This window comes from Ranitomeya imitator, chromosome 6 (assembly GCF_032444005.1).
Source record: "Ranitomeya imitator isolate aRanImi1 chromosome 6, aRanImi1.pri, whole genome shotgun sequence".
NCBI classification, from domain to species: Eukaryota; Metazoa; Chordata; class Amphibia; order Anura; family Dendrobatidae; genus Ranitomeya; species Ranitomeya imitator.
In genome coordinates this window covers 298,661,279-298,678,112 of record NC_091287.1, presented here as the reverse complement: position 1 = coordinate 298,678,112, position 16,834 = coordinate 298,661,279, and the positions used below count along the sequence as shown (strand labels likewise).

At 45.1% G+C, this 16,834-nt stretch overlaps 1 long non-coding RNA gene across 1 annotated transcript in view; it reads left to right on the top strand.

The window, feature by feature from the left end:
* LOC138641381 (uncharacterized) overlaps positions 1-16,834 on the top strand; it is a 93,219-nt gene that overhangs the window by 31,981 nt on the left and 44,404 nt on the right. Inside the window, exon 2 of the long non-coding RNA XR_011313806.1 lies at positions 3,969-4,062. This is a non-coding gene — a long non-coding RNA (uncharacterized lncRNA). The remainder of the gene's footprint in view (positions 1-3,968; positions 4,063-16,834) is intronic.

The window sequence follows — 16,834 nt, the reverse complement described above, 5'->3', positions numbered from 1 at the left end:
TTTCTCAGAATCATCCTTACAACACAAGGCGAGAGCTTGCATGGAGTCCCATACCGAGGAATATTGACAGTCATCTTTTGTTTCTTCCATTTTATAATAATTGTGCCACATTTGTTGCCTTCTCACCAAACTGCTATCCTATTGTCCTGTTGCCCATCTCAGCCTTGTGCAGGTCTACAATTTTGTACCCAGTGTCCTTAGATAGCTCTTTGTTCTTGGCCATGGTGGAGAGGTCAGAATGTGATTGATTGAGTGTGTGGACAGGTGTTTTTTATACAGGTAACTATTTCAAACAGGTGCAATTAATGCAGGTAATGAGTGCAGTGAATATTCATTTCTCTTTAGCAGCCGGCAGAGAAGTTAGCCTCAGCAGCTGGCTCCTGCCTCCTGTGACCCGCTTGCTCCGCCGCTGCAGCTCCTCTCCATCTTCTGGGACAATGACTTGACTATAAGCCGAGGGGGGAATTTTCGGCACAAAAAAATGTGCTGAACAACTCTGCTTATACTTAAGTATATACGGTATTTAAAAATCATACAATGTGATTTTCTATTTTTTATTTTTAGCTTCTGTCTATCACAGCTGAAGCATACCTACAATAAAAATTACAGACATCTGCATTCTTGTATACTAGATGGTGGCCCGATTCTAAGGCATCGGGTATTCTAGAATATGTATGTATGTATGTATGTATATAGCAGCCACATAGTATATAGCACAGGCCACGTAGTATATAGGAGCCATGTAGTATATAGCAGACAAATACGATGTGGCCTGTGCTATATATTATGTGGCTGCTATATACAAACATACATACATATTGTAGAATACCCAATGCGTTAATACAGGCCATGCAATATATAACACAGCCCAAACAGTATATAACACAGCCCACGTACTATGTAACACAGCCAACGCAGTATAAATCAGCCACGCAGTATATAACACAGGCGACGTAGTATATAACACAGGCCACGCAGTATACAACACTGACCACGTAATATATAACACAGGCCACGCAGTATATAACACTGGCCACGTAATATATAGCACAGCACATGCAGTATATAACACTGGCCAGGTAGTATATAGCAGCCACACATTATATTACACAGCCCATGCAGTATATAACACTGGCCACGTAATATATAACACAGCCCACGCAGTGTATAACACTGGCCACGTAATATATAACACAGCCCACGCAGTATATAACACTGGCCACGTAATATATGGCACAGCACACGCAGTATATAACACTGGCCATGTAATATATAGCACAGCACATGCAGTATATAACACTGGCCAGGTAGTATATAGCAGCCACATGGTATATTACATAGCCCACGCAGTATATAACACTGGCCACGTAATATATAGCACAGCCCACGCAGTACATAACACAGCCCACATAGCATCTAACACTGGCCAGGTTGTATATAGCAGCCACGCGGTATATTACACAGCCCACGTAGTATATAGCAGTGTGGGCACCATATCCTTGTTAAAAAAAAATATTAAAATAAAAAATAGTTATATACTCACCTGCCAGGATCCAATCCAGCGAAGCTGTGGCGCAGGCGATGAGCTCGCGGCTGCCGCCATCTTCCGTTCCCAGGATGCATTGCGAAATTACCCAGATGACTTAGCGGTCTCGCGAGACCGCTAAGTCTTCTGGGTAATTTTGCAATGCATCCTGAGAACGGAAGATGGCGTAGGCCGTGCGCGGCTCGGCAGACTACAGAGGGTGAGTATAGCAGGTTTTTTGTTTTTTTAATTATTTTTAACATTATATGGGGCAGGACGGTGGCGCAGTGGATAGCACAGCAGCCTTGCAGCGCTGGAGTCCTGGGTTCGAACCCCACCAAGGACAACATCTGCAAAGAGTTTGTATGTTCTCTCCGTGTTTGCGTGGGTTTCCTCCGGGTACTCCGGTTTCCTCCCACATTTAAAAGACATACTGATAGGGAATTTAGATTGTGAGCCCCATCGGGGACAGTGATGATAATGTGTACAAACTGTAAAGCGCTGCGAAATATGTTAGTGCTATATTAAAATAAAGATTATTATTACATCTTTTTACTCTTGTAAAAAGTTGGGGACACACAGGGTTAATAGCAGCGGTTACGGAGTGCGTTACCCGCGGCATAACGTGGTCCATTACTGCTGACATTAACCCTATGTGAGCGGTGACTGGAGGGGACTATGCGGGGGCCGGGCACTGACCGCGGTGACTGGAGGGGAGCATGCAGACGACGGGTGCGGGTGCCGAGCACTGACTGTGGTGACTGGAGGGGAGCATGCGGGCGCCGGGCACTGACTGCGGTGACTGGAGGGGAGCATGCGGGCATCGGGCACTGACTGCAGGGGAGTAGGGAGGGACTAATCGGACTGTGCCCATCGCTGGCGAGACCAATTAGCGACGTGGGATTTCCATTACGGAAGTTGCAGACAGAAAGACGGAAGTACTCTTTAGACAATTATATATATACTAGATGGCAGCCCGATTCTAAAGAATCGGGAGTCTAGAATCCATATATACTTTATTTATTCAAATGTAAGAATAATACAATTAATAAATAATAGTAAGAAAGAACAAAAATAATAGGCAGTATATGGAGAAAACACCAAACAAAAGTTCAAAATTGGTGTGAAAATGTCACTGAACCACTTCACAACTAAATATATATAGTTTTGGTAAATGATATTATCATTTTTTTGACGAAATTCGGCAGGAGCTTGAAGAGCAACGTCACTGGGCCCGCCTCCACGCAGTAGAAACTTGCTGTGAGGTAAAAATTCAAAAATCACACCAAAATGGCGGGCGGAGTGTGTCACAGTACGGCACGTTTCTGATTGGTCGCTCGCAGCAGGCGGCAACCAATCAGACACTGGACACTGTTGACGTCACTTATCTCCGGACATTAGCTCCGGACATTAGCTCCGGACATTAGCTCCGGACATTATCTCCGCACATTAGCTCCGGACATTAGCTCCGGACATTAGCTCCGGACAAAGCCACGGAAGTTGGCACAAATTGCAGGAAGTAGTATTCTAGGCAATTAATCTCCGGACATTAGCTCCGGACATTAGCTCCGGACATTAGCTCCGGACATTAGCTCCGGACAAAGCCACGGAAGTTGGCACAAATTGCAGGAAGTAGTATTCTAGGCAATTATATATTAGATATATAGTTTTAACCCCTACCCTGCCCTTTATAATCCAGCAAAATTCTGGCCAGCTGTCATTTTGTGGATTTGTGCGAATCTAAATTTAGGACCAGGGGAATGAGATCGCGCTATTGACTAGTTGGACAGGCACGTCCCCAGCGCCTGTCCGACTAGTCTTGGTCTCCAGCAGCCATTAAAGTATGTTTGCGCAGCTGCGTTTTGAAGACAAAGATGCATGACTGATAACATACAGGCAGTTCCTGTTGTCAGGATCAATTTAAATATAGCTGCTTCATGAACTCCACTGATAAAATCCTAAGCATTGGGGTTCTGTAAGAGAACATAAATTACTGATCAGCTCTCCGGACAAGATTTAATCAGATTCTTTGTTGAGAAATACGAGCACTCCATGTGCTCTTCAGGCTTCTCTTTCTATTTGGTCAACATCGCGAATAGTTTTATGATACAGATATGCAGGTTTCATCATATACTTTTACTACATGAGACCATTATCAGGCATTCTCGTCCCTCACTAATAATTTACCTGCAATGATATATTTATCTTACACCATGGACAAACTTGATTTTTTTTTGCAGTGCAATTAGTAATAGTTGAAAAACAACCCATGTTCGTTGGCACTAATGTGTTTTCTATAGATTTTGGTGACAAAACTCGGGATATAAATGTTGTCAAGCTGTGCCACTGCTGGAAGGCACATTGTACACTAAAAGGTTGCATTTAAAATTATGAAAAACGGTTTTAACAAATGTTCTTTATTCTCTTGATTTTGTTTTTCTAGTGCAAAACCGAATTGGCAGAAAACAACAGCACCTCTAGGGCTTGTGTGGTTGTCAGCTGATGCAGATACATGGCTTTGTACTTAACCAAACAGAGTAAGGGTCTACTTGACATTTTAATTACAAAAAATTATACATTTTATTGTGTTTGCAGCAGTAAATTTTACCTGAAAACATTTTGCCATTGGATTTCTTGAATGATTCATAGTTTTTGATTGCTGCATATATATTATATTGGAATGTCTTTGGGGCAAACATGTCTCACTTATTATTGTGTATATAGGCAGAGATATTTATAAATAATTGCCATGTGTTCCCTATGAATCACTATATACTGGGATAATAATGATATAAGATTGAAACTTATATCATTATGTACCGTTAAAATGTGTATGTATATTATGGCTAAGTATCATGTTAATGAATCATTCATCAGTAGGGTTGAGCGAAACGGGTCGAACATTTTCAAAAGTCGCCGACTTTTGGCTAAGTCGGGGTTTCATGAAACCCGATCCGACCCCTGTGCGGGGTCGGCCATGCGGTACGCGACTTTCGCGCCAAAGTCGCGTTTCAATGACGCGAAAAGCGCCATTTCTCAGCCAATGAAGGTAAACGCAGAGTGTGGGCAGCGTGATGACATAGGTCCTGGTCCCCACCATCTTAGAGAAGGGCATTGCAGTGATTGGCTTGCTGTCTGCGACGTCACAGGGGCTATAAAGAGGCGTTCCCGCCGACCGCCATCTTACTGCTGCTGATCTGAGCTTAGGGAGAGGTTGCTGCCGCTTTGTCAGAAGCAGGGATAGCGTTAGGCAGGGTCCATTAACCACAAAACCGCTTGTGCTGCAGCGATTTGCACTGTCCAACACCACCCTCGGTGTGCAGGGACAGTGGAAGTTTTTTTTTTTTTTTTTTTTCCCCCTCAGCGCTGTAGCTCATTGGGCTGCCCTAGAAGGCTCCCTGATAGCTGCATTGCTGTGTGTACGCCGCTGTGCAAACCAACTGCTTTTTTCAAAGCACAAATCCTCTTGTTCCTTCCTTTCTGCACAGCTATCTTTTTTGTTTGTCCACACTTTTTATTTCATTTGTGCATCAGTCCACTCCTTATTGCTGCCTGCCATACCTGGCTGAGATTACTGCAGGCAGGGAGATAGTAGCTGCCTGCCATACCTGGCTGAGATTACTGCAGGCAGGGAGATAGTAATTGTAGGACATTCCCTGTTTTTTTTTTGTTTTTTTTTTTGGTGGGAGATTAAGATTGGCAATTTGGCATTTCTGCTAGAGTGCCATCCCTGTGTGTGCCATCTCTCTCACATAGTGGGCCATAGAAAGCCTTTTCATTTTTCTGTATTTTTTTTTGTGGGGTGTATAAATTCTCCCTGATAAAAATACAGTGGGAGATTAATATTGGCCTTTGGGCTTGTGTGCCAGTCCTGAGTGTGCCATCTCTCTCACAAATAGTGGGCCATAGAAAGCCTATTTTATTTTTTTTGGGGTTTTATAAATTCTCCCTGAAAAAAAGGGAGATTAATATTGGCCTCTGGGCTTGTGTGCCAGTCCTGAGCGTGCCATCTGTGCCAGCCCTGAGCGTGCCATCTCTCTCACAAATAGTGGGCCATAGAAAGCCTATTTAATTTTTTTTTTTGTTTTATAAATTTTCCCTGAAAAAAGGGAGATTAATATTGGCCTCTGGGCTTGTGTGCCAGTTGTGAGCGTGCCATCTGTGCCAGTCCTGAGCGTGCCATCTCTCTCACAAATAGTGGGCCATAGAAAGCCTATTTAAATTTTTTTTTGGTTTTATAAATTCTCCCAGAAAAAAAGGGAGATTAATATTGGCCTCTGGGCTTCTGTGCCAGTCCTGAGCGTGCCATCTGTGCCAGTCCTGAGCGTCCCATCTCTCTCACAAATAGTGGGCCATAGAAAGCCTATTTTATTTTTTTTGGGGGTTTTATAAATTCTCCCTGAAAAAAAGGGAGATTAATATTGGCCTCTGGGCTTGTGTGCCAGTCCTGAGCGTGCCATCTGTGCCAGCCCTGAGCGTGCCATCTCTCTCACAAATAGTGGGCCATAGAAAGCCTATTTATTTATTTTTTTTGTTTTATAAATTTTCCCTGAAAAAAGGGAGATTAATATTGGCCTCTGGGCTTGTGTGCCAGTTGTGAGCGTGCCATCTGTGCCAGTCCTGAGCGTGCCATCTCTCTCACAAATAGTGGGCCATAGAAAGCCTATTTAAATATTTTTTTGGTTTTATAAATTCTCCCAGAAAAAAAGGGAGATTAATATTGGCCTCTGGGCTTCTGTGCCAGTCCTGAGCGTGCCATCTGTGCCAGTCCTGAGCGTCCCATCTCTCTCACAAATAGTGGGCCATAGAAAGCCTATTTTATTTTTTTTTTGGGTTTTAGAAATTCTCCCTGGAAAAAAAAAGGGAGATTAATATTGCCCTTTGGGCTTGTGTGCCAGTACTAAGCGTTCCATCTCTCTCTCTCTCTCTCTCTCAGTCAGTGGGCCATAGAACGCCTATTTTTGGTTTTATTTGTTTTATAAATTCTCCCTGAAAAAATCATTTTATTTTATTTGGTTTCTAAATTCTTCCTGATAAAATCTTTTTTTTTTTATTATTTTTTTTTCTAAAGTCTCCCTGAAAAAAAAAAAAAAAACAGTGGGAGATTAATATTGGCCTTTCTGCTTGTGTGCCAGTCTTGACTCCTGGGTGCGTCATCTCTCAGTCAGTGGGCCATAGAACGCCTATTTTTGGTTTTATTTGTTTTCTAAATTCTCCCTGAAAAAATCATTTTATTTTATTTGGTTTCTAAATTCTTCCTGATAAAATCACATTTTTTTTATTATTTTTTTTTCTAAAGTCTCCCTGAAAAAAAAAAAAAAAAACAGTGGGAGATTAATATTGGCCTTTCTGCTTGTGTGCCAGTCTTGACTCCTGGGTGCGTCATCTCTCAGTCAGTGGGCCATAGAACGCCTATTTTTGGTTTTATTTGTTTTCTAAATTCTCCCTGAAAAAATCATTTTATTTTATTTGGTTTCTAAATTCTTCCTGATAAAATCATATTTTGTTTATTATTTTTTTTTCTAAAGTCTCCCTGAAAAAAAAAAAAAAAAAACAACCAAAAAAACAGTGGGAGATTAATATTGGCCTTTCTGCTTGTGTGCCAGTCTTGACTCCTGGGTGTGCCATCTCTCTCTCTCTCTCTCTCTCTCTCTCTCTCTCTCTCTCCAATTGTGGTCCATAGAAAGCCTATATTTTTTTTCCTTGATTTGGGTTCTAAAATCTACCAGAGAAAATAACTACATCAATCATTGGTAGAAAAATATTGGCCTCTGGGTTTGTGTGCCACTCCTGACTCCTGTGTGCGTCATCTCTCAGTCAGTGGGCCATAGAACGCCTATTTTTGTTTTTATTTGTTTTATAAATTCTCCCTGAAAAAATCATTTTATTTTATTTGGTTTCTAAATTCTTCCTGATAAAATCATATTTTTTTTATTATTTTTTTTTCTAAAGTCTCCCTGAAAAAAAAAAAAAAAAACAGTGGGAGATTAATATTGGCCTTTCTGCTTGTGTGCCAGTCTTGACTCCTGGGTGCGTCATCTCTCAGTCAGTGGGCCATAGAACGCCTATTTTTGGTTTTATTTGTTTTCTAAATTCTCCCTGAAAAAATCATTTTATTTTATTTGGTTTCTAAATTCTTCCTGATAAAATCACATTTTTTTTATTATTTTTTTTTCTAAAGTCTCCCTGAAAAAAAAAAAAAAAAACAGTGGGAGATTAATATTGGCCTTTCTGCTTGTGTGCCAGTCTTGACTCCTGGGTGCGTCATCTCTCAGTCAGTGGGCCATAGAACGCCTATTTTTGGTTTTATTTGTTTTCTAAATTCTCCCTGAAAAAATCATTTTATTTTATTTGGTTTCTAAATTCTTCCTGATAAAATCACATTTTTTTTATTATTTTTTTTTCTAAAGTCTCCCTGAAAAAAAAAAAAAAAACAGTGGGAGATTAATATTGGCCTTTCTGCTTGTGTGCCAGTCTTGACTCCTGGGTGCGTCATCTCTCAGTCAGTGGGCCATAGAACGCCTATTTTTGGTTTTATTTGTTTTCTAAATTCTCCCTGAAAAAATCATTTTATTTTATTTGGTTTCTAAATTCTTCCTGATAAAATCATATTTTGTTTATTATTTTTTTTTCTAAAGTCTCCCTGAAAAAAAAAAAAAAAAACAACCAAAAAAACAGTGGGAGATTAATATTGGCCTTTCTGCTTGTGTGCCAGTCTTGACTCCTGGGTGTGCCATCTCTCTCTCTCTCTCTCTCTCTCTCTCTCTCTCTCTCTCTCCAATTGTGGTCCATAGAAAGCCTATATTTTTTTTCCTTGATTTGGGTTCTAAAATCTACCAGAGAAAATAACTACATCAATCATTGGTAGAAAAATATTGGCCTCTGGGTTTGTGTGCCACTCCTGACTCCTGTGTGCGTCATCTCTCAGTCAGTGGGCCATAGAACGCCTATTTTTGTTTTTATTTGTTTTATAAATTCTCCCTGAAAAAATCATTTTATTTTATTTGGTTTCTAAATTCTTCCTGATAAAATCATATTTTTTTTATTATTTTTTTTTCTAAAGTCTCCCTGAAAAAAAAAAAAAAAAAAAAAAAACAGTGGGAGATTAATATTGGCCTTTCTGCTTGTGTGCCAGTCTTGACTCCTGGGTGTGCCATCTCTCTCTCTCTCTCTCTCTCTCTCTCCAATTGTGGTCCATAGAAAGCCTACATTTTTTTTCCTTGATTTGGGTTCCAAAATCTACCAGAGAAAATAACTCCATCAATCATTGGTAGAAAAATATTGGCCTCTGGGCTTGTGTGCCACTCCTGATTCCTGTGTGCGTCATCTCTCACTCAGTGGCCCATAGAAAGCATATAGTTTGTTACATTTGTTTTCTAAATTCTCCCTGCAAAAATCTTTTTTTTTTTTTTTGGGGGGGTTTCTAAAGTGTTCCTGAAAAAAATAAAAATAAAAAAAAAATAATAGTGTGACATTAATATTAACATTTGTGCTTCAGTGACAGTCCTGCGTGTGGGGCATCTCTCTAATTTGCAGCCACCAAAAAAAGAGTGTGTAACATTGGGCCTGATTTTCGCTGTGGTCTCACCAACCTGTAAAGGGGTAGCTAAATCATACTGAAGTTATAGCTCACCGTGTAAGTTGTGTGACTGCAACAAATAACGTTAGTTTGGTTACGTTTTTAAAACAATGAGGAAGTCTAGTGGAAGAGGTCGTGGCCGGGGGCGTTCATTGTCAGCTGGTAATGAGGGTAGTGGTAGTGGTGGAGCATCAGGTGGTCGTGGGGGAAAAAATATTGCACCTAAGTCTGGAGCTGTGGAGCCAGGTTCGTCGTCCGGCTACACAAGGCCTCGAACGCTCCCTTTTCTGGGATTAGGAAAACCGCTTTTAAAGCCGGAGCAGCAAGAGCAAGTTTTGGCTTATCTTGCTGACTCAGCCTCTAGCTCTTTTGCCTCATCTCGTGAAACTGGTAAAAGTAAAAGCAGCGCGTCGTTAGTGGATGTTCACGGTCAGGGACAAGTCACTTCCTTGTCCTCTTCAGCAAAAACAACAACAGAGAAGAATGCAGCAGGCGACACAACGGGTTACTCCATGGAGCTCTTTACACATACCGTCCCTGGCTTAGAAAGTGAAGCAGTTAACAGTCCATGCCCATTACAAATTGAATCTGACATGGAGTGCACTGACGCACAGCCACAGCCAGACTACTATGCTGGTCCTTTGACTCAGACCACAACATTGCCCTCGCAGGGTGCTGATCAAGAATCAGACCCTGATGAGACTATGTTGCCCCATCACGAACGCTATACCACCGAACGACACGGTGACACAGACGAAGTTGCGCAGGAGGTACAAGAAGAGTTATTAGATGACCCAGTTCTTGACCCCGATTGGCAGCCATTGGGGGAACAGGGTGCAGGCGGCAGCAGTTCTGAAGCAGAGGAGGAGGAGGGGCCGCAGCAGGCATCAACATCGCCACAGGTTCCATCTGCCGGGCCCGTATCTTGCCCAAAACGCGTGGCAAAGCCAAAACCTGGTGGAGGACAGCGTGGCCATCCGGTTAAAGCTCAGTCTGCAATGCCTGAAAAGGTATCCGATGCTAGAAAGAGTGCAGTCTGGCATTTTTTTAAACAACATCCAATTGATCAGCGCAAAGTCATCTGTCAAAAATGTTCTACTTCCTTAAGCAGAGGTCAGAATCTGAAAAGTCTCAATACTAGTTGCATGCATAGACATTTAACCACCATGCATTTGAAAGCTTGGACTAACTACCAAACGTCCCTTAAGGTTGTTGCACCCTCGGCCAATGAAGCTAGTCATCAACGCAACATCCCTTCCGGCAGTGTAGGACCACCATTTAGCGCACCACCTGCTGTATCTGTGCAGGTATCTTTGCCAGGCCAAAGCAGTCAGGGTCAGGGAATCACCAGTTTCGTAGTAGGAAACACTGCATCTAGGGCACCGGCGGCAACAATACCATCTCCCACCGTCTCTCAGTCTGCCATGTCCACCGGCACCCGCGCTAGTTCCACAATCTCCAGCTCTCCAGTCCAGCTCACCCTACATGAGACTATGGTTAGAAAAAGGAAATACTTAGCCTCGCATCCGCGTACACAGGGTTTGAACGCCCACATAGCTAGACTAATCTCGTTAGAGATGATGCCCTACCGGTTAGTTGAAAGCGAAGCTTTCAAAGACCTGATGGACTACGCTGTACCACGCTACGAGCTACCCAGTCGACACTTTTTTTCCAGAAAAGCCATCCCAGCCCTCCACCAGCATGTTAAAGAGCGCATCGTCCATGCACTCAGGCAATCTGTGAGCACAAAGGTGCACCTGACAACAGATGCATGGACCAGTAGGCATGGCCAGGGACGTTACGTGTCCATCACGGCACACTGGGTAAATGTGGTGGATTCAGGGTCCACAGGGGACAGCAAGTTTGGGACAGTTCTGCCTAGCCCACGGTCTAGTAAACAGTTGTCTGTAGCCGTTCGCACCCCCTCCTCCTCCTCCTCCTCCTCCTCGTCCTCCTGCAGAAGCAAGAGCTCGTCCACAGACCGCAGTCGCACAAACACTCCATCCGCACCTGCCACTGTTGCACACCAGGTCTCCCATTATGGGGCAGCTACTGGCATACGTCAGCAGGCTGTATTGGCTATGAAGTGTTTGGGCGACAATAGACACACCGCGGAAGTTCTGTCCGAGTTCTTGCAGCAAGAAACGCAGTCGTGGCTGGGCACTGTAGATCTTGAGGCAGGCAAGGTAGTGAGTGATAACGGAAGGAATTTCATGGCTGCCATCTCCCTTTCCCAACTGAAACACATTCCTTGCCTGGCTCACACCTTAAACCTGGTGGTGCAGTGCTTCCTGAAAAGTTATCCGGGGTTATCCGACCTGCTCCTCAAAGTGCGTGGACTTTGCGCACATATCCGCCGTTCGCCTGTACACTCCAGCCGTATGCAGACCTATCAGCATTCTTTGAACCTTCCCCAGCATCGCCTAATCATAGACGTTGCAACAAGGTGGAACTCAACACTGCACATGCTTCAGAGACTGTGCGAACAGAGGCGGGCTGTTATGTTTTTGTGGGAGGATACACATACACGGGCAGGCAGTAGGATGGCAGACATGGAGTTGTCAGGTGTGCAGTGGTCGAAGATTCAAGACATGTGTCAAGTCCTTCAGTGTTTTGAGGAATGCACACGGCTGGTTAGTGCAGACAACGCCATAATAAGCATGAGCATCCCCCTAATGCGTCTGCTGATGCAAAGTTTGACGCACATAAAGGATCAGGCGTCTGCACCAGAGGAAGAGGAAAGCCTTGATGACAGTCAGCGATTGTCTGGTCAGGGCAGTGTACATGACGAGGTACCGGGCGAAGAGGAGGTGGAGGATGAGGAGGATGATGGGGATGAGTATATTTTTAATGAGGAAGCTTTCCCGGGGGCACGGGAAATTGGTGGCGTGGCAAGGCCGGGTTCTGGTTTTTTGAGGGACACAAGTGACGTAGATTTGCCTGCAACTGCCCCTCAACCAAGCACAACCGCAGATTTGACAACGGGAACTTTGGCCCACATGGCGGATTATGCCTTGCGTATCCTCAAAAGGGACACACGCATTACAAAAATGATGAACGATGACGATTACTGGTTGGCCTGCCTCCTTGATCCTCGCTATAAAGGCAAATTGCAAAATATTATGCCACATGAGAACTTGGAACTAATATTAGCAACAAAACAATCAACTCTTGTTGACCGTTTGCTTCTGGCATTCCCTGCACACAGCGCCCGTGATCGTTCTCACACGAGCTCCAGGGGCCAGCAGACCAGAGGTGTTAGAGGGGCAGAAATCAGAAGTGGCGTTGGCCAGAGGGGTTTTCTGACCAGGTTGTGGAGTGATTTTTCTATGACCGCAGACAGGACAGGTACTGCAGCATCAATTCAAAGTGACAGGAGACAACATTTGTCCAGTATGGTTACAAACTGTTTTTCATCCCTTATCGACGTTCTCCCTCAACCGTCATTCCCATTTGATTACTGGGCATCCAAATTAGACACCTGGCCAGAATTGGCAGAATATGCATTGCAGGAGCTTGCTTGCCCGGCAGCTAGTGTCCTATCAGAAAGAGTATTCAGTGCTGCAGGTTCAATACTAACAGAAAAAAGGACTCGTCTGGCTACCCAAAATGTAGATGATCTAACCTTCATTAAAATGAACCACAACTGGATTTCAAAATCTTTTGCCCCACCCTGCCCGGCTGACACCTAGCTTTCCTATGAAAAGGTCTTGCCTGTGGACTATTCTGAATGACTTTTCCAATCTCGTAATTTTCTTCACCTGATTGTCCAGCATACGACATGTTTCCACCTCACGAAATGGCCAAACTCCCCACACGGGGCCGTGCTATCGCCACTTTGCGCTTGGACCCTTGAGAGTGCTGTTTGTCTGAAGAGGTGGGTGTGGCCGCTTTTGGTCGACGGCACTGCCACTGGGTCCCTCATAGTACAATAAAGTGTCTCTGGCGGTGGTGGTGCGCACCCAACGTCAGACACACCGTTGTAATATGAGGGGCCCTGTGCCTGTAACGCCGGCCACAAGACAGTTCCCCCCCCCAGCTCAAACAGTGCTCTACCACTAGCAAAATTATCTCTCACAGCTTCACCAATGTGTAGTCTAGGCGCTGACATCCTTCAATGCCTGGCACTGACAATACCATTGTTTTGACATTTTTGTTATGTTAGGCCTTCGAAGCCTGTCTGCGGTCCCTTCTTTCTACAACTACTACACTGACCAGGCCACTGCTGGCCGTGTTACCCTGGAACCAATTTAAAAGTGCCTACAGTCAGCCCAATTTTGTTATGTTAGGCCTTCGAAGACTGTCTGCCGTCACTCCTTCCACTAGACTTCCACTGACCATACACTGCTGCCCATGTACCCCTGGAACCAATTTAAAGTGCCTACAGCCAGCCCAATTTTGTTATGTTAGGCCTTCGAAGCCTGTCTGCGGTCACTCCTTCCACTAGACTTCCACTGACCAGACCACTGCTGCCCGTGTACCCCTGGAACCAATTTAAAAGTGCCTACAGCCAGCCCAAGTTTGTTATGTTAGGCCTTGGAAGCCTGTCTGCGGTCACTCCTTCCACTAGACTTCCACTGACCAGACCACTGCTGCCCGTGTACCCCTGGAACCAATTTAAAAGTGCCTACAGCCAGCCCAAGTTTGTTATGTTAGGCCTTGGAAGCCTGTCTGCGGTCACTCCTTCCACTAGACTTCCACTGACCAGACCACTGCTGCCCGTGTACCCCTGGAACCAATTTAAAAGTGCCTACAGCCAGCCCAAGTTTGTTATGTTAGGCCTTCGAAGCCTGTCTGCGGTCCATTCTTTCAACTACTACTACACTGACCAGGTCACTGCTGCCCGTGTACCCCTGGAACCAATTTAAAAGTGCCTACAGCCAGCCCAAGTTTGTTATGTTAGGCCTTGGAAGCCTGTCTGCGGTCACTCCTTCCACTAGACTTCCACTGACCAGACCACTGCTGCCCGTGTACCCCTGGAACCAATTTAAAAGTGCCTACAGCCAGCCCAAGTTTGTTATGTTAGGCCTTGGAAGCCTGTCTGCGGTCACTCCTTCCACTAGGCCTCCACTGACCACACCACTGCTGTCCGTGTACCCCTGGAACCAATTTAAAAGTGCCTACAGCCAGCCCAAGTTTGTTATGTTAGGCCTTGGAAGCCTGTCTGCGGTCACTCCTTCCACTAGACTTCCACTGACCAGACCACTGCTGCCCGTGTACCCCTGGAACCAATTTAAAAGTGCCTACAGCCAGCCCAAGTTTGTTATGTTAGGCCTTGGAAGCCTGTCTGCGGTCACTCCTTCCACTAGACTTCCACTGACCAGACCACTGCTGCCCGTGTACCCCTGGAACCAATTTAAAAGTGCCTACAGCCAGCCCAAGTTTGTTATGTTAGGCCTTCGAAGCCTGTCTGCGGTCCATTCTTTCAACTACTACTACACTGACCAGGTCACTGCTGCCCGTGTACCCCTGGAACTAATTTAAAAGTGCCTACAGCCAGCCCAAGTTTGTTATGTTAGGCCTTGGAAGCCTGTCTGCGGTCACTCCTTCCACTAGACTTCCACTGACCAGACCACTGCTGCCCGTGTACCCCTGGAACCAATTTAAAAGTGCCTACAGCCAGCCCAAGTTTGTTATGTTAGGCCTTGGAAGCCTGTCTGCGGTCACTCCTTCCACTAGACTTCCACTGACCAGACCACTGCTGCCCGTGTACCCCTGGAACCAATTTAAAAGTGCCTACAGCCAGCCCAAGTTTGTTATGTTAGGCCTTGGAAGCCTGTCTGCGGTCACTCCTTCCACTAGACTTCCACTGACCAGACCACTGCTGCCCGTGTACCCCTGGAACCAATTTAAAAGTGCCTACAGCCAGCCCAAGTTTGTTATGTTAGGCCTTCGAAGCCTGTCTGCGGTCCATTCTTTCAACTACTACTACACTGACCAGGTCACTGCTGCCCGTGTACCCCTGGAACCAATTTAAAAGTGCCTACAGCCAGCCCAAGTTTGTTATGTTAGGCCTTGGAAGCCTGTCTGCGGTCACTCCTTCCACTAGACTTCCACTGACCAGACCACTGCTGCCCGTGTACCCCTGGAACCAATTTAAAAGTGCCTACAGCCAGCCCAAGTTTGTTATGTTAGGCCTTGGAAGCCTGTCTGCGGTCACTCCTTCCACTAGGCCTCCACTGACCACACCACTGCTGTCCGTGTACCCCTGGAACCAATTTAAAATTGCCTACAGCCATGTGTTATTATTTTAGGCCTTCGATGCCTGTCTGCGGTCACTCCTTCCACTAGGCCTCCACTGACCACACCACTGCTGTCCGTGTACCCCTGGAACCAATTTAAAATTGCCTACAGCCAGCCCAATTTTTTTATTTTAGGCCTTCGATGCCTGTCTGCGGTCCATTCTTTCAACTACTACTACACTGACCAGGTCACTGCTGCCCGTGTACCCCTGGAACCAATTTAAAATTGCCTACAGCCATGTGTTATTATTTTAGGCCTTCGATGCCTGTCTGCGGTCACTCCTTCCACTAGGCCTCCACTGACCACACCACTGCTGCCCGTGTACCCCTGGAACCAATTTAAAATTGCCTACAGCCAGCCCAATTTTTTTATTTTAGGCCTTCGATGCCTGTCTGCGGTCCATTCTTTCAACTACTACTACACTGACCAGGTCACTGCTGCCCGTGTACCCCTGGAACCAATTTAAAATTGCCTACAGCCATGTGTTATTATTTTAGGCCTTCGATGCCTGTCTGCGGTCACTCCTTCCACTAGGCCTCCACTGACCACACCACTGCTGTCCGTGTACCCCTGGAACCAATTTAAAATTGCCTACAGCCAGCCCAATTTTTTTATTTTAGGCCTTCGATGCCTGTCTGCGGTCCATTCTTTCAACTACTACTACACTGACCAGGTCACTGCTGCCCGTGTACCCCTGGAACCAATTTAAAATTGCCTACAGCCATGTGTTATTATTTTAGGCCTTCGATGCCTGTCTGCGGTCACTCCTTCCACTAGGCCTCCACTGACCACACCACTGCTGTCCGTGTACCCCTGGAACCAATTTAAAATTGCCTACAGCCAGCCCAATTTTTTTATTTTAGGCCTTCGATGCCTGTCTGCGGTCCATTCTTTCAACTACTACTACACTGACCAGGTCACTGCTGCCCGTGTACCCCTGGAACCAATTTAAAATTGCCTACAGCCATGTGTTATTATTTTAGGCCTTCGATGCCTGTCTGCGGTCACTCCTTCCACTAGGCCTCCACTGACCACACCACTGCTGCCCGTGTACCCCTGGAACCAATTTAAAATTGCCTACAGCCAGCCCAATTTTTTTATTTTAGGCCTTCGATGCCTGTCTGCGGTCCATTCTTTCAACTACTACTACACTGACCAGGTCACTGCTGCCCGTGTACCCCTGGAACCAATTTAAAATTGCCTACAGCCAGCCCAATTTTTTTATTTTAGGCCTTCGATGCCTGTCTGCGGTCCATTCTTTCAACTACTACTACACTGACCAGGTCACTGCTGCCCGTCTACCCCTGGAACCAATTTAAAATTGCCTACAGCCATGTGTTATTATTTTAGGCCTTCGATGCCTGTCTGCGGTCACTCCTTCCACTAGGCCTCCACTGACCACACCACTGCTGTCCGTGTACCCCTGGAACCAATTTAAAATTGCCTACAGCCATGTGTTATTATTTTAGGCCTTCGATGCCTGTCTG